The sequence below is a fragment of the Aythya fuligula genome, chromosome 6, assembly GCF_009819795.1.
Source record: "Aythya fuligula isolate bAytFul2 chromosome 6, bAytFul2.pri, whole genome shotgun sequence".
Lineage (NCBI taxonomy): Eukaryota > Metazoa > Chordata > Aves > Anseriformes > Anatidae > Aythya > Aythya fuligula.
This window is the reverse complement of record NC_045564.1, coordinates 35,437,706-35,460,205: the sequence shown is the minus strand read 5'-3', so window position 1 is coordinate 35,460,205 and position 22,500 is coordinate 35,437,706. Positions and strand designations below refer to the sequence as shown.

Genomic DNA, 22,500 nt, shown 5'->3' with positions numbered 1-22,500 from the left:
ACCTTACTGTCTTCTCAGTGTACATTAGAAAAAAGGAATTGAGAAACAGTATACTTGGGTCTTGTCATGCTTCATTGATTTGAAATAATTTTTTTCGTTAATGGTGTACTTAATATTTAGTTTTCCTTCTATCCATGGTAATGCTTTTTGAGTGAGAGTAATAAAACTTTAGGAACGCCTATGTTCTTGTCCAGCTGACTTGACATCATTTTCTGTGTTGTATTTAAGCTCCTGTTGAAGTAGGCAGCGTAGATTGCGAGCCAGAACCATCAGGCTAATTACGTATCTGAAAACAGGGGGGTTTATGTGCTCTTACATAAAGTACAAATTATTTGTCAAATTGACATTATTTAGTGTCTGTTAAATATTTCTATTATTCCTGATGTACTTTTAGACTTCTATTTATATAACAGAGACAGGTTACAGTGTCAAACTGTTTTAGGTTACTCATCTTAAGAGCATTACAAAAGTCATTATAAAAGCCAGATCCAAAGCTCGGTCAATGAATGAATTCCTCGTGTTAAGACTCAAACTGGGTATTAATTGAAGTTGTGGCATGGCTGAAAACTGCTGGTAGATTTAATCTGGAAAAGACCTGAGATAATATTAGTGAATAAAGCAGGGGGAAAAAAAAAAAAAAAGGTTAGTCAATGAATGAAGCATCGAGGAACAAACCTGGCAGACAAGTGCCATTATCGTTTTTTAAATGGGCATGTAAGCTTGATGTCTTGTTAGATTAAATTGTTATAGATGTCCATTCGTCTGTGGAAAAGATCCTTGTTTCTAGTTAGAGTATTGCCTTCCCTTCCTAAAGCACATCTTGCTAATATTGTTCATACTTGTGTCACCTGAGGATCAGAAAGCTAAACACGCATCATCTGCAACTATTTTGGGGAGGGGAATTGTTTGAAAGCTGAACCTAGCTTTCAATCCAGCTCCATTACAGCCATAATTGTGTTACGGAAACTCAATCATCCTGGAGTTCGGAGAGACAGCTTTGAAGTGGCTGGTATCAATTTTTTTTAAAAAAGAATTGCCTATATTTTTAAAACTTTAGGCGTTTAAGCACCATTGGATTTTAATGACACTTCTAAGTCAGTGGGGAACCTGGAACTTAGGCTCGAAGGCCTCTTAGGTCTTCAGAGGTTATGCAGTGGGCCAGCTCCTGTTTGGATTCCTGATTCCACGTCATGTTTCTCTGAAAATAAAAACATTAGGAAATGCATTTTATGAAGAAGCTGCTTTTTGATGTCAAACAATTCTTAAAAAAACAGACCAACTTCTTGCTTGAAAACTTATCTTCCTCTGTACCTTCTTCTTCAACCCAGTAAAAAACTGAAAAGCTTTGAAAACTTGTGTTGTATGGCAAGCACACCTTAGCCATTTAGAGAATGAGTTGGTGCCATGTTAAAGTATTTCCCTTCCATTGCAGGCCAACATATTTAGCTCATTTTGTATCTTCTTTCAGTAATTTGAGAATATAATGCCCATTTGTCCTCCTTTATTTCACAGAATGCCTCACTGAGGCCGTTCTGGGATGTGTATGTAAATATAGGGGACTGGTGGATACAATTTTAAGGATTCTTCCTTAGACCTGATGTGACTTATTTATTCATCCCTTTGATATTGTGAATGCCTTCATGACCTATTACTGCCAGGGAACAGGCAACAAAAACTTCTATTACCAAAAAGTTGTTGGAGACTAAAGAGACATATCGAGAATAATGCTGGAGGTCTGACAAAATATTGTTGGTTTGATTGCTTCCTCATATCGTAAAGTCATCATTTGCTTGATTTAGTTGGATGTAATTTGAATTTTCTGAAGATTTGAGAAATCAAATTTCTGACACCCTGGCAGAACCTCACATAGTTGTTACTGAAGACATCCTTCCCACCAGCTTTGGCTGGAGCCCCGAGTAAAGGGAAACACTGGAAATAAACGTCTCCCTTGTTTAAACCAACTTTCATAGCAGTTTTCCATTATTACATCCAGCCCACAGTGGTCAATGAGGACATGTCAGTAAAAGAAGGGAGGAGACGTTGAGGTTCTCTTCCCCCTGATGAGGTATGTAACTTTGGGCAACTCTCTTCACCACTTTTCCTCCCTCCGTGTTTGAAATGGGGCTAATAAGGCTTATAATTTCTATGCTTAGTATGCAAATTGGCAGAGTAAAGCCAGCTTAAAAAATGGCTGGTGGATTTGGAGAGCTATTTTTCCTATTAAATCTGGGAGAGAAGAAAGTATCTGAATGCAGTTGTCTAAGTGAGCCTTTGTAAACGGTGTGGTGTGAGTATAAATGTGACTCCTACTCCGTATCTCCATAGATAGTCTTTTTTGCCACAAGAAGAATAATGGCAGCACACTCAGCAGGCTGCAGGAGGATGAGATAGCATGCTTGCAGCATTTCTTTGCAGCATAATTGCAGCATCAATGAACCATGAATTCAGCCTAATTAACATAACTGGAACCACTGCAATCACGCTGCCATTCAATTTACTTTTTGAACATTCTGGTGAAGTATCGCGGTTATATTGTTTATTATGGAGGCGCTGCAGAGAACTGTCCACTTGCTTTTCCGCTGCTGTCTTGATGTATTTTTATTATTTCACGGGAGCCGGGGAACTTCAGAAATGGAAGATCGTTGGCTCACTGGTTCCATTACTGAATCTACAAATAATTCTGTATCACTTCCTGTAAAAAGCAATTAAACAGTTTAGTGTACTATAAAACTCAGAGTAAATGTACTAAAGTCTGAATTTCCAAGTTAAGACACAAGTTCTGAATTGTAATGGATAACTAATGGCAAATAATTTGGGAACTATTTTGAGTGAGGAAGGGCTGCATTCCCCAGATTTTAAAAATAGCATATTCTGTTACTCCTTGTAAACACTACACCTAGGAGACACATTTTTAGAGAAGACGGGATTTTTTTGGTGAGTTGCTCTGTAAAACAAAATATTTTTTTATTGTTGCTGTTGGTTGTGCTACAGTGAAAGGAAGAAGCCACAGAGCAGATCAGGTACCACAGTTCTTGGCAACAGGGCAAAATAACCAACTGCTTTGCACGGTGGAGTCAAGGGGCTGCTGCAAGCAGCATTCAGTGGAAATTACAGAGCTGCAACTAGGGGGATGCATGCGTCTGGCATAGCCAGGAGGCCAGAGGTGCTTAATGGTGCCACTTCAAAGTGATGCACACCCAGGAGTTACTTCTGCCATTTGTGACAGAGGGGAGCTAAAAGCTTAGGAATCACAGCCGTGTTGTTTTCTGCTCTTGAACAACTTCAGAAAAGAGACTGGGTCTTTTTTTTGTTGCTGATTTAATTTTATCATCGTGGCATTTCACCACATCTCCATGAAAATCTGTTCAAGGCCACTGAAGTAGCTGTGTTGTTTTTTTGTTTTTTATTTTTTTGCTGTGTTTGTTTTTTTCTAATGACTTTAGCATGTAGGAAAAAAGGTAACTTACATTTTAAAAAAGTGTTTCATAAGAAAACGGTAAATAGTTTAAATAGTTTTGCATTAGGATCTGAAAATGTTAAGGTTGGAAGTTGTCGTTACTGTAGGAATTTCCTGCTCAGGAAGTCTCCATGTGTGTATGTGTAGATGTGCACAGATAAAGTCTGAGCTTCTGAAATAAACAGTTCTACTTCTTCTGAAGGAAAGCTATGCTGAGGATATTAATTTCCCGTAGATGAGACCAGTCCACCGAGAGTAAGGTACCAGAAGCTGCAGACAGCATTGTGTTGATGGGATGAGCAGGAGCACGGGAGCGGTGTGACCACGGCATTTAATGCTAGGAGGGCCGGCTGCTTGCACACTGCTTGCACTGCAGGTTTCAGCAGGGGATGTTTTTACACCAAAATGATTTGTAATGCAGTGGTCTTATCTGGAAGCAATGAATGATGTGTATGACAAGCGTGTCACCTCAGGGGGTAGGGTGATTGAGGTAATTGTTTGATGGAAGGCATTATTTGAAGCTTGTATTGTCTAGGAATCCCTTACCTGTGTATATTCTGGCAGGCTTCTATGTCACAGGTGGTTTGAGGGCAGGTGCTGCATTAAGAATGTGGAAATTTACAGGTGTTCTTCTCTGTTTTCAGTATCATCTGCTTTTTCCCTGTGTTGTACTTCAGCCCTGTTCATTTGTGTGCTGATTCAGAAAATTCTGTATTCATGTTGACTCTCAGACTCCAGATTTCCATTTGTTCATTGCTTTTTTTTTCCCTGATGATTTTAACTGAGGAAGTCGTTACACATTTCACTCTAAGCATCTGAGTATAAATTTAGCATTGGAGAACTGCAGACCTTTTTGAAATAGCCATCTCAGTCATCTGTTGCTTCCTTCTGTGTCCTGATGTGACCCTCAGTCAGCATCTGAGATCATGTGAAGCTCTTTTCTATCTTTCTTCTGGAGTGCTGGTAGAATTTATCACTGTCCAGATGCTCAGTGCCTTCTGAGAGGTAGGCATTTTCTTCAGCCTCCTCTTTCTGCTTCTAAAACAAAATCTATATTGTTTTTCCCCACAAACCTTGGTTGTTAATGCTCATTTCATTTGACCATCTGATGTGTGTGTAACAAAATTAAATACTGCTTTTCATCTGGTTGCATGATCAGGGAAAAATTGAACATGTCAAGGCAGTCTTTCTGGGAAATAAAGACAGCAAAAATAATTTCTACTGCTATCTGAAAATGTGGGCCCACGGACCCCCTGCTAGCTGGGGTGGACGGTTTAGTGGCAGTTGAAGCAGGTAAGACTGAGGTAGTCAATGACTTTTTGTCGTAGTTATCACCAGCAAGGTCTTCCAAGCTGTTGTGCTTAGTGAAAGGGTTCAAGGAAGAAAACTACAGCAATCGATAAAAGTCAGGTAAGGGATTATTTGAGAGAACTTGACCCATGCAGAGCCATGGCACCTAAAGAGATGCTTCTAAAAGTCCTGAGAAAACTGGCTGATGACCAGTTCAACCTTGAGAGCAACGTGTTGGTCGGCCTCCCTTTGGTCCCTGGAACATCACGGTGTGAGCCCTGTTGTTACATATTCCTTGGGGCACCTGAAGGGGAGCAAATTTGCAAGGGTAATCACGTTTGACCAACCTGGCTGATTTGTGAATGAGGGGAGAGCAGTGGGTGTCGCTTAGTTTGACTTTAGCCTGGCTTTTGACAGTGTCTTCTCCCAGTGAGGCTGGAAGAGACCTCTGGAAGTCATCTTGTCCAACATCTCTGCTCAGGCAGGGTCTCCATGAGCCGGTTATCCAGGGCCGTGCCCAGACAGCTCTTGAATATCTCTAGGGATGGAGACTCCGCAGTATTTCAGCCGAACCAGTGCTCAGTTACCTGCATCGTAAAAAAGTATTTCCTGATCATAGAATTATTTAGATTGGAAAAGACCTTCAAGAGCTTCAAGTCCAACCACCAGCCTGACTTACTGAGTCCCGTCACCAAACCATGTACCTCAGTGCCACATCCTCACATCTCTTAAATAACCTCCAGGGATGGGGACTCCACCACTTCCCTGGGCGGCCTGTATGTAATTATATATCTATTAATGTATTTTTATATTTTATTTATTTATTTATTTATTTATTTATAGATTTATATTTATATCAGCATTGTATTCAAAGTAATTCATAGAAACGTGGGTCCAGTGATTCCAGAAGTTGCTTTTTTAAGAAGGTAGTTGAAAGTATGACCTTAGTTAGTGCAAGTGGTACGAGCTGACCTCAGCACCACCGAGACTTCATGTGTGTGTATGTTGAAGCTGGGAGGTGACACGAGATGTGCAGGCATCACAGAAGAGGTGGGGGAAGAAGTCAGAGTGTGGTAGGTGGAGAAGGACGTCCAGCTGGTGAATTGTTTCTCTCTTTGAGTGAACTGCTGGGTTGCTGATCTAGTCTATACCTGTCGAGTTTTGCATTAATCTGTGATTAATATCCTGTGCCTAACTCAGGGTAGAGTGCTAGAAAGCAATTTATGTGATTATTGAAACAAAGTAAAGAAATCTGGCAGTTCCATCTTCAGCAGGGACTCTTCTTCGCTGTAACCGCCTAGCGAGGCAGTGGCTGCAGGAAGGTTTGGAAAGCTTGCTGTCGTAATTCTGGGGTTTGGGTGTCACTTAGTCATTCTTTTCTCAGAAGGCATAATGTGTGTGTTAGTTGAGGCTCTCCAGTCCTACATGTATTAAAGGTGGGGTCAAGCAGAGGGCTGGCTGTGGTTAAGGAAGAGTTGAAGGAAGTGCAGAGAATAGCTGAAGTGGTTGGTTCCTGGAAGACCGAGCCTGTGAATCATCCATTTGGAAATGAAGGAGGAGAAAGCAGTGCCAATTAAATATCACAAAAGGTTATGATAAGCATTTGAACTATGGGGAGAGATCAGAGTCTTTCAGAATCTGATTCCTGATTTGAACCCTACAGCTGCAATATGTAAACTCAGGAAGATGACTGAACATTGATACTTTAAAAGTTCAATAGTCACGCTTGTTATTGTATGCAGTTACTGAGAATTGACAGAAGAAAATGTTTTTGAGAGGAGTTTCCAAGCAGAGATCATATTTCTGGTTTAGTGTGCAGCAAAACCAGTGCATTTGAATGGCTGTCAGATCTGGTAGAAAAAGAGAATAACTGCTCTGTGGTAACATATTGCAAAGGAAATAATCAGTCTCCTTCAGAACCAGCATTTTTTTTTTCTTTTATTGGTCATAGGTGCAAATTCTGAAGCAACTCAGACCAAATGTCAGAAGTAATTTGAGTGTTTGGTATTTTAAATCTAACTGCGCTATTTCCACAAAGGCTGTTGCATGTACTCCTGGCTGCTTTTTAAACACTTATATATACTTTTCTGCCATTTATACAAATTCATGAAATAAGGTCCTTGTAGACACCGAAAATTGTAAGTTGGTCATTCTCACTGAAGGAAATTGATCAAAAATTGTTAAGGAAATACGTTTCTAGACAAAGGCAGACCTTTCTGTATGTGCTGATTGAAGTTGTTTTCAGACTTTCAGTGCAAAATAATTACCAATTTTACCTTTGATGTCTAACATTGCTGGATTTATCTTTTTAATCAGCCATTGCTGGGCGCTGAACAAGTTAAGTGAAGGAATATTTTAAGGAGAGGCATATAGGGAAAAAAAAACAAACACAAAAGTTTGCATGAAGAATGGTGCTGATGAGCTGAAAAAAAAAAGGAGTTGAAATGTGGGGACTGTCACTTTCTGCAGAGCCCAGCCATGGTGGTTCCTACTGCCTTGTGTGATCCTGTGCAGTGATGCCAACCACACAGTCCTGGTAAAGTGGGTCATGTTAATGGTCTGTGTGGTGCTGGTGCACAGGGACCTGATCCATTGCAGGTAAGTGATATCAGAGTGACATCAGCCAGGGAACCATTTATGTCGCTCCCTGTCTGGCAGTGCGGGGAGCAGAGCACTTGTTGGTGCTCGCTCACCACGTAGGAGTTTCTTCTCCTATTTTCTTCACAAAGAACAATAAACGGACAGCAGAAAAGTGCTTCCAGAAAGCACCTAAAAGTACAGATGATCCATCAAAAATTACCTGAATGCTCTTGTAAGAGCTGGAAATTTCCCTAATGCAGTTTTTGCATGTAATACTTCTGAATATCTGGCAGCCAAGTATTTTCCCGTTCATATTCAGGAATTTTTGCATTGCCAAATATTGCTGATATTGGCAAATTTGGAATTTGGGTTGCCCATCATGCTATAAACCCTTCTGCAACATGCTGAGCGTGCTCAAACCCTTTTTAGCCAGTGTGTTAAGAAAGCACTCAGCACTTTACACGACTGATGCAATATGCCTTCTATATGCATAGGAGAAGCACAGTAAAATATTAATATCTAATATATCCAGGATGCAGTGGCTTCCTTAAGCAAGGAAACGTGTGATTTGGAGAGGAAGGGGAAGATACCTGGGTAATAGAGCCACCAGGATGTACAAAGGTGAAATGTTGATAGAAGTTAAAATAAAATAAAATAAAGTTTCTGGGAACCACGGGTAGTACAGCAGCATAACACAAATAAAATATTAGTGGTGTTTATGTTTATTAATATGGGTGCTGGTGTAGCACCTCTTAGATTAGTCATACAGTCCTTTTGTATATGACCGTGTACCTTACCTCCAAATCAGAGCCAGTTGTATAGCTGATTATCCTCCAACTGGGGATGGTGCTTTTTTCCATGAAATTGGTTCTATAAAAAATGTGCTTATTTTAAGAATTCTGACTTCAGACAAATAATCCAAAATTGAAGTTTGATTGAAGCTCAACAAGCAAACACATTTTCTTACTTGTTCAAAATTGTAGGGAGAACATGACCCTTCTGTCTGAAAGACCTTCTAAAAATATTCCAGTGGTTATTGATGATAACTTCAGTGAGTTGGAAGTATACTTGGTATCAGATTCTTTTTAAAAAAGAAGTTCTCTCTGTATTTTATACGTGGGGCTTAAAGATCATGATTGCGACATATTTGATGTCGAACACAAGGGGACAGAAATGTCGTCTGTCCAAACTTCTTAGTTATAGCTGTATCTTTCTGGTCTGCAGGCATGTTTTGTTGTGAACACACAAACTGGAATATATTTAAATTAATTTATTCAACAGTATCATTTTAAGCCTCTTTTCTTGGTGAAACGTTTTTTTCTTAATACATTAGCATGGATGCCTACAAAAAAACAAAGTTAAAATCTGCATCTTGAGTCTGCTTTGGCATGTGTCAAAGTGGGTTGGGTTTTTAATTAGTGGAGGACTGCAGAACATGAAAGCCCAGCTCTTTGCTGGGGCTGAGATTAGATCTCAATGCAAGGAAAAAGCAACAAAGGTCTCCAAAATATCTGAAATCTGCAAATACTTCCTGTATTTAACCTACACTTTCGTTGCGTGACTGTAAAGAACAGCAAATCTTTGTTCTTTCCCTCTCGGTTCCCATTCAGTCAGTTCAGAGACACAGGAGAAAAGTTTTGGGGAGCAAACTTGTTATCAGTCTTCCTACAGTTTCCATCTGGTTCTATCAACTGTGAGTACACCAAAACCATGAGCTTATAGCTACTTTTAAACACCAAGAAATATATTTTTAATGTCTTTATGTTACATATATATATATATATATAACATAAATGAACTCTGCTGTTGGGTTCAAGAAGGAGTTACATCTACTTTGGATGGAGAAACAACAAACATTTATCTTGGTAAAAGCCTGAAAAGTGCGAGAAAGTCATTCAGGTTCTCCCATTTGTGAAAAAGTCAAAGGATATATTTTGTGTCTGTAGAAGAACAAACACCTCAGAAATGCTTCTTGCATCCTTTGGGGTTGGTAGGAAGGTGCTGGTTTAGCATCATTGAGGTGGTCTGGTGGGTTTGTGCACAAATTGGAGTGCTGGCCGTGGGTTCAGTGATCCATAGATCTAGAGAAGAGAAGACTGCAGCATATATCACTTAGAGGTGGGAATAGGGCAAGAAAAATGGTTCATAGCTTCTTTCAGCTCAGCTCTTGCTAATTTTAATCTGAAATAAATTAATGGAGTAATCCTGTTTATGGCTCATCAGCTTCAGAGGTATTATTAAATAACTTAATTGTATAAAGTTCACTAAGAGCACCTGTGTTTAAAACCGTGGTATAATTGTTCAGAGCCACAGACTAGGGCTTCAGTGTCTCAGAACAGAACAGAAAACATAAATATGTGGAACATTCCAGTCATCACACTTACTCTTAATTTCTTCTCAACACGGTTACTCTTTTGGAAAACCATTGTAAAAGCGATCCACTCTTTGCAGTCAAAAGCCATTCATATGGCGACAAACCGCTGTTCTTCCACTTATATCTGTATTCATCCATTTAAACTCTAAAGATTTCCAGCTTACTTCTTGGATTTATAGCCAGCTGGCTGCTATGTGTAATATGAACATATTCTGACTGTGCATGAAACATTTTGTCTCGTTTAACCCGTAATTGTAATGTTCAGTCTAGGCCACCACTCACCTGCATGTGTTTAGCGTTCGCTGTGCGAGTTCCCAGAATCACGGCTTGCTATCTCCTCGTGTATGCGCAATCTACTGTTATTAGGGAAAAGAGTCAAAAAAAAAAAAAAAAAAAAAAAAAAAAAAAAAAAAAAAAAGAGAGAGAGAGCTCCTGGCACTGAGTTGGATAAAATGAATATGTTCAAGATGGTGGGCCATAACCGAGCCAGCTCGTGTGGGATCGGTGCCCACTTTTTGGCATTTACAATAAACTTTGGAACGACTTTGTAACATGAATGTTTTAATAGCGACTAGGAAGGGGGAGGAGAGGCAGGGAAGAAGGACATATGCCCTCCTTTTTTTTTTTTTTTTTACGAATGCTAGATTGCTGATTTTTCCAAAGGTAGTCCAAAAAGCTGTACCTGCTTATTAGCAAATTTCGACAGTCACTGTAGGCCAAGAGAATTCACTGGAAGTGATATTCCTAAACTTTAACCATAAGTTACTGAATCATCAATGAGAAACTTACATTCAAAGAAAGCATGAATGTTAAAATTTGGTAGTGTACTCCGGCTTCGTAAGAAACACAAAATATAATTATTTGTCCTTTATGCAGCGTCATTGGGCTCTAATAGAGGAAACAACTATTAACGAATAGCACTACTCCTGGATAATGTCATCACAAGCAATACAAAATATTAAAGCACATTTATTCTTGCCAGCTATCAGGAGGAACTTTTACATTTTTTAAAGGGCCATTAGGTTTGTTTACATACTCAGTTGAAGCTGGTATGCTCTGCTTCCAGTGGAACTGCCATTGGCAGGGGCTGCACCAGACTTCAGCATTTGACGTTGACGGGATTGAATTTCCTGGCCATCGTACGCCCTCGCTAATGCGGTGTCGGTACTTTGGGGCAGCCTGCCTCCCTGTGACAGAGGGTAGGACCCAAAACCTTGTAGTCCCCAGGCCTGGGGAGCCTGGGGATTGCTATCATAAAAAAAAAAAAAAAAAAAAAAAAAAAAAAATTGAAAATACATATATCAGAAACAATTTTCCACAATGAAAAAGGTGGTCAGGGAATCAGAATCAAAACAGTGCCTTCAGGTATATTACCCAACAGAACAACAAAAATGTGCTGTGCTTTAAATTGCGCTAGCAATCTGGAAAGGATTTTCTGACTGGAGCTATGTTAAGTGTTAATAGTGAAACCTGGGTACTTTTTCCTTTGATCTCTCCTCTAGCTCATATAGAATAATAGGATCAAAATAAAATGCCATTTATATGAACACCTTGTTCTTTTGATGTTAGCAGAAAAAATTCTGTCTGCAACTACAACTTAGCGAGCGGAGCATCTGCTTTTTTAGCTGGGCCTTCTAATTTAGCATGACTTTTACTAAATGGAGTGTCAGACATGTTTTGTGTAGTTCATGAGTTTAGCTGTAATTTTTGTCCTGAGAATCTTTAATTGCATTTGCAGAAGATCCAAGAACCTGTACGGAGTAGCTTACCGTGAGCCATGCGTGTGTATGCTAGATATGGGATGTAAACATTTGTATGCTGCTGCAGTTCAAAATCTAATATTTCTGGTTCTTTGACCACTTAGGCAAAAATGTTAAATTAGTCTGCACTGAGACACGGTATGGTTAAGTGACCCTAAGAATAAATAATAGTTGGGATAAGTGAGTTTATGACGGGTGCTAGGCTTCAGAACCCCATTTTCCAGCAGGAAGGCTGTACCCTGGGTGTCTGGGGTGGGGATCACTGGCCATTTCTGCAAAGGACTGTAGAAGTGTTACAACAGGTAGGTAGAGATCCCCTTTGCTATTATGTAGAGATCTACAGGGCATATAATCCACAGATGAACATGAATACCTTTCAGCTATTTATTCCCCGGGGTTGTTAGTAGCATTTCTTTAGGAGTCATTATTGCAAGCACTTGTTTCAAGTGAAGCTGCTTCTTCATGTTCTTTTAAATCTCTTATTAAGATTTTTCTCTGCCATAGGCTTTGAGTGCAAAGAAACAGCTGAGTTGTGTTTATTGTGGTGATTGATGGTGTCTCATGGTGATCCCGGCTTCAGTTGTTGTAACCTCCAAGCGTAGATGAGATGGGCACGAAGCTCTGTGCCAAATGAAAGCAAATAAACCGAAGTCCTGCAGTTCACCAATGTCATAATTGCTGCTGTCCAGGAAGAGGGATTAGCGAGTCTGAAGAAACACTAGCTAGGAGAGATCCAGCGGCCAAGCAATATCTTGGGTGTCGAATGTCTCTCTCAAGCCTTATATCCCACTGTAATTTATATTTAGCTATTAAGCTTATTAGATAGAAACAGTCAGCTCGTTGCACGCTGTATGCAAGGAACACCGCTGGGTAAGTGCTGGGTAAGTGTTCAGGCTCTTGCTGAAATTGCTGCAGTTGAGGATGTCGCACGTGAGCCTTCCTGCAGGAAGCTTGCTGCAGCTTTGGCTGGGTCTCCAAAGGCTGCCACCAGGTAGGAATATTCCTGAGAGCTGTAACCCTGGCTCAGCTGATGTGTGGTAGCTTGTTCAGTGCTAGAAAATTCATCTGTGTTCTTAAAATACAGTACAGTACAATTTATTGTGTGTGATAAGGATGCTTACTCTACTCTAACCAAGCTAGTTGGAGTACTAAAAGCAGTGCAGACGTTTTCGTGCAGTGCCCCACTGGGAATAATACATCCTGCAGAGATCAGGTATCCGTGCTAATGCAGCTGCTCTGCCTCCAGTCCCGCTGCTAATTAGTACAGAACCACTGGGACAAAGTTTGCTGCTGTAATTGTCTGAGAGGCCGCCTCTGTCCAACTCGTAATTTCAGTGGAACATGACTCTCCGTTCATCTCAGCAGTTCTGGTTTCAGATGTCCGCACGGTGTAAATAGTCCTGGCGTGCTGTGCTTCCAGACCTACTTCCTGCATCAGCTGCAGGAGGGCACGGGACTCTTTGGACAAGGACGCAAAGTGGAAGAGTTACAGAGATTATTAGTTTTTTTTCTGCTCACAGTAAAAATGTGATTGCCCTACTTCTGTGGTTCCCATGAAACAAATCTGCTCTGTCATGAAGTCAGTGGGGTACAAGTTAATACAAGGTAGTAAAGGAATAATAATAAAGTAAAACAGCAAAGTCCATGGTATTTTATGACAAAAACAGTATGAGCCTATTGCAGTCTAAGGGCCTGCTCCAAATAGTATTTTCTGATGCCTGACTACATCCGATTTACATATATACAAAGTGTATGAGTAAAGCTATAAAAGTATACTTAGTATTTTACTTTTTTTTTTTTTTTTCTTGAAAGTAATTTGCTATTGTTCAAAATTTCAGCTTTCACTGGTTTTGTTTCCAAAGCCCCAAAAGGAAGAGAAAATAACAAAAGTCCATAAAGGCAAAAGGGATATGTTCTCATTTCAGTTCACAGAATTTCCTGCCTTTAAACAATACAAATATATGCCCTTAGGTTTATAATGTGCTGGAAGGATACCGAATCCTTGAAACAGATCAAATTAAAAGCAAGTCCACTATAGCAACAGAAAGTTTTACCAGCTCGTCCAATAGATCTCAGCAAGAATTCACCGGGCTTTAACCATGTTGCCAAGCCTTACAAAATCCTAAACTGCTGACTCCCATAAATGAATAAATGTTAAAAAACTGCGAGCAAATTCTAAGCTGCATCGGGCGCAAATAAAATCTAATGCTTAATCATCAGGCCCTATTTAAAATAATTACTAAATAAAACTTTGAAACGTATCCACAAGCAGAACAGATGTGTACGTTTGCTATGTAAAGCCTTCCGAAGTACGTTGCTTCCCTTAATTACGGTGACATGTCCCACGGACTGGATGTGGAGCTGCCAGGCACTCGGGGTGGAAGGGCGTGTGGAGCATGGGTGGCGTTGGTTATCAGCAGGCAAAGCATGGAGTAGAGGAACCAGCATCCGAGGTGATGGCTTGGACATTGGAGGAGCAGAGAACTGAAGAAAATTCTCTTTGGCTTAATTAAATGCTCTTTTGATTTTGCAATTTGCCTTTACACTCTCGTTTGCTGGCCTTTCTGTCACTATAGACCTATTGCAGTAGAAACCTCAAACTGGCATTGTGAGAGAACTCCTCTCCATGATCCTTTCACCTGTCTCCATGCGAACAATTTTCAGAGATGTGGAAGCCAAGCACTGGGTTGAACAGTTGGGGTTGAGCTCTTTACATCTCCATCGTTTTGTTTGTTGTTGCTTTTGGTTGGTTGGTTTGTTCATATTTAATGCAGTAACCTCCAGGATGGCCACATCCTGCTGCAGGGCAGTGTTAGCTCAAGCTGTTGTTCACAAGCTGTTGCCTCCTTACAGGATAGGCACTGTCGTTCCCGTTGTCCTCACTCAGGTAATGTCACTGTGCCCATCACTGCCAGCTCACACCCTATAAATGTAACAGTGCCATTTGTGCTGATAGAATTTTCTCCTTTTTCTACCCAAAGCTGCATGTTCCCCTTGTTTTGCAGCCTTCAATGCCACAGGTAGCTCAGTGATGGGCCATATGCATTTTCCAGGAATTTGGCAGAACGGACTCCTTGCGGAGGCCCTGATGATAGCAGGGCTTTCTGCTCCCTGGGTTGGCAAGGGCAGAACCTCACCTGTCTTAACTCGACATCAGCAGCATCCTGACTTACACCAGAGAAAGAGTCCAAGGCTTGTATTTCTTCCTTTAATGACACTGCTACTGGTAGTAACAACATCTGTAGAGCTTTCTGACAAAAACTTTATTTTCACAAGACGGAGAACCTTTGTAAAGCAGCAAGCTGCTGCCGTTCTTGGTCTAGAGATGGAGAGAGGCTTTTGGTATTTGAACAATGAGACACTATAGGGATAATATAAAAAATAGGGATTAAAACACAGGGCTTCCTGCAAACTACACTGCCTAGCTGAGACACAAATGCATATGCATTTAAGCTTTAGTTCTAGTGCAAAAAAAGTGCAAATATACTTAATACGGTAACACATTTTCAAATGGAGGCTTTGTTTTACCGCACGGACCGCAGGCAAGTGACTGGACCTTATGATTTTAATGCCCCGTGGCTGAGATAGCTGTACAATAGCCCTGTGTTTTTCTTATGATGTGAGTGAATGTATTCATAACAAAATGTTTTAGGTTTTTGCGTGCATAAAATTATTTTTAATTAATTTTGTTAGCTTCTAAGATAAAGTTTACTTCAGTTAAGCCTTCCAGTGAAAGTAGGTTTCATTGCCTATTTATTTCTTAGGGTATCCGAGAAAATGTTAAATAATTAAGGTGAAATATGTGTTTTCCTGAGAAACGCACAGAAGTTTGCATTTGCACAGTTGAGTGAACTATCAAAACCAGATGTGAGCAAGTGGAACATTTTACATAAATTTATTAAAATCATTATTTACCTGTAAGTTATAAGAAGGGCTTAGTTGCACTAGTTTGTTGCCAATATGTACTGCCAATAATCTGCCAAAAAGCAGCTTGCTGGCAAAATCACTGAAATGGTTAGCTTATGCTTGCACAGAACATTACAACCCTGAGTCAAATGAAAACCTACTATAAACGAACTCTTTGATGCTGGATTCACTGGAATATGTTATTGATATATGGTATACAGTTTATAGGGATTATGTATACTGTGCAAGAAATATGGATATCTATTAAGCGTAACTTGATATGTAATCAGTTAGGACAGTTATTGTTTTCAGTATTTGCTATGAATAAGATCACAAAGTGACTGCTCAGTTTTAAGATACAGACTATCCTTGTGCAGCCCAAAGTGCCGGAATACCATTTGTTCAATTAATACGGAATGGCTATTGAAAATGCAAAATATCTGACATCTATACAGAGTAATTTTAAAGGCAACTTTTCTTTTAGGAACAATTTATACATTACATAAACTCATATTTTTCATCCAAGTATCATTTCGAGAATAGCAAGCTTAAATATTGGAGGCCATAGGGAAACATAATATTACGATAATGTTCTTTGGTGCGGTTTGGAAGGTTTTAGGAAACATTTGGAAGTATTTTTCTCATAAAGTCACTTAACTATTGAAGTGTTATGATAGCACTCCCTTCTGCATTGCGTATGTTGCAAAACAGCCTGGTTAAAGGGGACATCCATTCTATATGTCCTGATTAGAAGGATTGCCACAAAACAGGAAATTATATGCTACGGGATCCTGGTATTATTTTAAATTTAAAAAAAAAAAAAAAAAAGAAAAAGAAAGGACTAGATGATTTAAGGTGTGATATCAGTTTTCAGACACCCATTCTGAGTTCTGTTTAGCAGGAAGACATAGTGTATTGTTTGGAGCTATATGTGAAATTTGCATTTTTCTAAATAAGCGCTCAGGAGCTGAGCTGTTTTCTTTTTCCTATTTAAGCAAGCAGTAATAAACATGACCAATCCTTTAGGATCCTAAAGAACCTTAAAAACCTTGCAATTCTCAGAAGCTTAACTTTTTTTTCCATAGTGTAATTCCTTCTTTTGAACTTTTACAGAAGCAGAACTTAAGTCCAGAAGTGCTAAATTTCTGTCACTTCGAAAGTTTTGTTACTGAGGTGGCTCAGGGCTCCAAAAGTATATCTGTCACCTTGCAGTGGTGATGTAACAGATCTACACGGTCATAATGCTTGCTTATAAAGGAAATTACTTAAAAACAAACAAACAAACAAAACAATCAAGTAACATTTTTGTATCTTGTGCAAAAAATGCATATTATTTTTATCTGTGTTATAAAATGTGTATCGTAGTCCATTGCCATCTTCCTAAGGAGTTTTTAAATTATCACCACTTCATTTTTCAAGAATGGTGTGCTTAGCAATCACAAGTCTGCACAGGTTCTCATGTTTAGTTTTAAAGGATTTCGGGGAACTGAAGATGGGAATTCAGAAGTTTAGGGACAAATTTGTCTGTCTTGAACTCAAAGAGAGTTTTGCCTGTGACTTCACTGGGTCCAGAGTCCCTCTTCCAACATCAAAGTGCAGAGTGATCAACATCTGATTTGGTTTTGCTGACCTAAAGCAATTAAGACATGGTTGAATGATGAATTTAGATACTAAGCAAAAGGGGAAATTCCCAGCAGTGTCAAACACGAGTACTAGGTAGTGAGCTATTTTGCTCAGAAACCATTTGGAAGCATAGGCTTCAAAGAAGATCTGCTGCTGCTGGCAGCTTTAGCTCTCTCCCATGTTGTTAATGTCTGAACGTGAAATCTTCATCTTTGGCCTTGATGACAGTCAAAACCTTGACTGGGTGCAGCCCTGAGCAACCTGCTGGAACTGGACGGGCTGTGAGGAGGAGGCTGGAAGTGGTTCCCTGGGTCTGTTCGGTATTTCTTGTGTCGTGGAGAAGGCAGTTGAGAGAAGATAACGACGGGGAAATGATCACATCGCAGATATTTCCATACTTCTGTACCTTGAACCTCACAAACAGGGAGGTGCTGCTGGCACTCCACATAAACCCTACTTATTCCACCCAGGAAAATACATGTTCAGCTGCAGGAAGACAAGCTCAGCCACAGACCTTGTATTTTCTTTTGCCTTGCCCTTCCCAGTGCTTAATCTTGGCTCTGTTCCGTTTTCTTTCTGTTCTCTCTCTTTACTCCTAATCCTTGTCCATGCTTATAAGCCCCTAATATTTATATGGCATTATCTGTGTTAGAGATTACTGCTGACAAGTAATCTCCTTCCTCTTCTGAATGAAGAATTACAAGCATTGCTGAAGATCAGAAAGTGAAATTAGATCCCAGAAAGTATGTGGCAACTTCAGCAAACCTTAATATAAAATTCCCTAAAAATTGGGAATCTCCTTTCAAGCTTTTAGCTTTAAACTGTAACACAGCTCTGGGACACCTGACCCCACACTCAACAACTCTTCCTTACTGCAGAGCAAAATGTGACAGTACCTAGAGAAGAGAGAGAGGAAAAAAAAAAAAAAAAAAAAAAAAAAAGAAAAGTCCCTAAAGACTGATGTCCCAGTTTTGTCATTTCATAAAAGCATTGAATATCTTGACTCGGAAGGGACCGAGAAGGATCTTCAAGGCCAATTCCTAAAAATTGTTGCAGTCTTCTCCGAAGTAGGTAGATCTCAATGAATGAGTTTTACTGAGTGATTTACTGGCGATTGACAAAATGTGAGTGTCCATCGCAAGAATTACAAGCCAAATGGATTCCAGGTAGCAGCCTCCTATAAGCTCTGCATGAACCTCTCTGGTGTTTGAGGCCACATAAATTCAACTAAAAATATTACGGTTACCAGAGAGACATTTGTTATCATGTTTAAAGAAAGACAAAGGAAATTCTCAGACAGTGAGTTTGTTAAATTGTAAGTTATGCTGTGACTGTGCAGCAGTGACAAAGAAAGCACGGCAGCTCTGAAATGGATTTGCAGCTCCAAGGCCTGGGGAAGGTTTGTAACATATCTGATTGGGGCTATTTGGGATTGCAGGCAACCCTCTTTCATTTGGCTTTTGGAGAGCAGTTTTTCTTATGTTCTGGAAGACCACAAGAATTGCAGAAGTGCTTGTCTCCACTTGTCTACTTCTATTATTTTAAAACCATTTAATCACCATATAATTAAAAGAAAAACCTCCACAGCACTTCCAGAACTATCTTTAACTTCGCTTACGTATGTGAATGAAGTTACAGAATTGCCAATTTTGGAGAATTAAAATCCTTTTTTTAGCTTATATCCATTCTTACAAACAGTTCCTGCTTATTGAGAGTAAATATTGAAACCAGCATTCAACACCCTAAACTTGTCCATTCAACCTAAACCAGCACTCCAGTTAGGCTTCTAATGTGGTTTCTGTTCATCTCTCGGTGACTTCATTGCCTATCCATTCTTGTTGTTGTTGTTTTTAATAAAATGGAGCTCAGTGCCATAAAAATAAACCAATTCTTATAAGTAATTTTTCATTAGGGCAGATAAAGTGCTGCGAATAAACACACGCAATGTGACATGTCAACGTGCTAAAAAAGAGCTAAGGAGCATGCATGTCTGCTCTGAGTAAAAGGACAGGTTTCCTCAGAGTAAGGTTTCATGGGATAAATGAAAAGAAAATTAGTGCCTATGGATTGGAGAGTTGAAAAAAATCTGCTGTTCAAAATGGCAAATATTTAGATTGAAGCTCTGACTTTTAGCATATGGAATTTTTATTATCTATGAACTTCAGCAAGTTCATTTGTGAGCCATCTTTTAAGCTAAACTTCTATATCCAGTATGCAAAAAGTGAAAGTTTTCAAGGCTTGCTCTTTTTACAGTCTTCGTGAAGTTTTAAAATTGTCTGTTGAATGTATCAGAAATTCTGAGGAATCTGAATAAATAAAAGTCACAATACTAAAATTAGAAATTTAAGTCTTCCACTGTTTGTTCTGAACTGTTGGGGTTTCAATGTATGAATAATTCATAAAAGTAAAACATTTTCCACATTGCTTAAATGTAAAGGAAAGTACCTTGCAGAGTCTGTTCAAAGTGTTAATATTTGTATGCTTTGGTGCATTTTTTTTGGAAGGTTCCATATGTAAGAGATTTCACAACCTAAGGTTAACAATGAAAGTAAAATTCATCTCCCATATTGAAAACAGAACCGTATGGCATTTTTCTTCCATGATTAGGATGTGTTGTAACTAGGGTTGAGCAAAATGGTGCATCTTTCCTGATAGCTAAATGCTACCTCTCTGCTGCTCTACCTCGCTAACTTTCTTCTGAAGCCTACATCTGCTCCACACCCAGCAGCCTCCCACACCAGCTCTGCCTCTCTGCATTTTCTGAAATTTGGACAGAGATTTCAGAAACTGCGATCATCTCTGTGGGAGCAGATACTGGCTCCAAAAAAAAACCCACTGGAGCACCTTTTTTTTTCCCCAAATTATAGAAGACTTTGAGATTCCCAGGTGTGTGGTGATGCAGAAATCATGCACGCTCTTGATGAGATCCGGGCAGGTACTGGATGGAGAGATTATTCTGGCTGGAAGGTAACAGAAAAGAAGAATTAATGTAAATTTGGAAGAGGAAAAGGAGAATAGCTGGAGCAAAAATGCTCTGGAGAAAATGTAAACACAAAAAATGTGTTAACTATACATTGTCTTTCTCTAGCATGCTTTTGGGAAAGGCACATGAACAGGTTTAGGAGACTTCATGTTGTTACTATTTTATTTTCAGGTCATTTATTTAAGTGTCATAAAGAACATTAGCTAGTGGTTAGGGACTACGGTATCCATTATATTATTCCAATCATGTGGACAAGTTTATACTACGTATGATTTACAGTGGTCTTTCTGCAGTTAAAATTGTTATATTCAGGTACAACATTTTATACATTGTTGTATTTAGTAAAATCCAAGTGGCTGAACGCAGAGACGTCTTCCAATCAAAGTCCAAAAAATTAATGCTTGTACATGAACACTGTGGCTTGCAGCAAGAGCAGTTTATGGCTCTCTGCCTACATCCTTTATCATGTCTCCACTGTTGTTAGTAAAATATACAGAACTACTTTATGCCAAAACAATGGAAGTTAATGCAGATAACTTGTTCCAAAGTTAACCATCAAATAAATCTTATTTTTTTTTAAACTGTTAAGTGAAATGGTGTTCTAAAACTTTTAAAAATTGTCAAGATGATAAATACTGTGTGTGTAATACAAGTAAATACAACAGAATTGATTGCACACACATGTCTTAAATAAAGGATATTAAATAGTGTATTCCAGAGAGAAATCGGTGAAGTTTTATCTAATATTATTAGAAACTCTGCCATGACAGATCAGATTTATGAGGACTGAAAACTAAGGAAAAAACCTGTTCAGATACAGCAATGGTGCACGGAGGGGATGATTGGCTGGGAGGTTAAACACAGGCAGAGATACAGCATACCTAGGCAATCTGACCTTTAATGCTTTGAGTAATTCCTCTTACAGCAATGATTTTTCAAAATCTGTTAGTTAAATTTGGTTTGGTAAACCGGTACTCTGCACTTAGCTTGGTGGTTTAGGGCAAATTCCTAAACCTATTTCTGCTTCATCTGCCGTCACCTAACTTGTATCAGCCCTACAAAACTTAGTTCAGAACACGAGCCTGGTCTGTGCTTGGTGGTGGTTAGAGGGATCCATGCCATGAGCTTCGGTTCCCAAGTGGAGGTGACATCTCCATTGCTGACTTTGCTTTTAAGAGCATCCACATACTGAGTAGCCAGATACAGGGGAATACAGGCAGCCACATTGAATTTATCTCTTTGTGCTCATTATCTTTTCCAAAAGGGTTATAGGTTTCGTACAGGTTTCAATTTATGAAAGACATTTAATAAAATGCTACCTTAAATGTTATGAGGAACAATAGCCTGTTTTGAGTGCAAAAGACTTTTTTATTTTTTTTTATTTTATTTTTTTTTCAAAAGTAATGAAAGTTTGGGAGTCTGACTGAGGGTGGCTAATTTGCTGAGATGGGAATAATTCAACTCAGGCTCATTTGGGATCTTGTCTTTATTGTAACATATGTAGTGGATTTGGGAGAAATGACTGAATATGACTGAGCTTTCTGATTGTATCTACAGAGCAGCTCCACTGAGTAATGGTGAGCAGTGAGAGAAAGGTGGATCTCATAGGTGATTTGGTCAGTGACTTGAAAATGCAGCTTAGTGTAGATAAACACAGAAATAATATGCCAAAGGACAGCAACCTGAATCAAGGAGTGCACATTGCATGGAATAGTTACGCAGCTTTCTGATTTAGGAAAGGGGATTTAAGGGTCTCAAATAAAAGTCCTCGAAGTAATTAGTCAAGTACAACTGTGGTAAAGTTTGTATAGTGTATGTGTGTGTTTGTATTTTGGTAGTAATTTCAAAGGAAAAGGGTCTGCTTGTGTGTAAAGGTGCTCCAGTGCAGGGTAGGGTGGGTGATTCCAGCATTTAAGGATATTTGTTTTGACAGAGCAGTGGAAGCAGCTTGTTCACAGCCCAGAAACGAGCTCTTCCTGGGATGGAGCAAAACTCTGAAGAACTGTGGAGGAGGTTGATAAAGTAGAGCAAGTGTTCACTTTAGTAAACAGTTCAATAAACAGGCTATAGTGTGTAAACATTTGGAAATTACAAGGAAATGCGAAATTTAAATGTCTCTACTTATCTGGAAGAACCATAATCACACTGAAAGGCATGTAAGTAAATAATATTTGCGTAAATTAGCTTGAGGTGCAGACATTTAGAGTGTGGATCCCGTGGTGGCAGTGCATGTAGTCCTCTTTATGTTTGCTCAGAAAAGTCATGTTCGAGTAGAGGAGCTTCAGTTGAGTGTTTCCTGAGCCAGGACTGTCATTCATCCATTCCTACTTTAAATCAAATAATGAAACTGGATCTGCATAAAACGTTACAGTTTATATATTACAAAAATTAGTTCAGTGGCCTGAATATAGCAGTGTGCAGATGAGTCCTGTCACTGCAAAGGTTTTCTGCAGCATGTGCAAAAATGCCAGGACTTCACTGGCTTACGAAACAGCATTGCCATTTTACTTCCCAGAGATGTTTGCTT

General features: G+C 39.3%; 1 protein-coding gene across 10 annotated transcripts in view; it reads left to right on the top strand.

Annotated features, from left to right (window-relative positions):
* The window catches only part of GTDC1 (glycosyltransferase like domain containing 1), a 154,733-nt gene that overhangs the window by 94,301 nt on the left and 37,932 nt on the right, over positions 1–22,500 (top strand). The window lies entirely within an intron of this gene.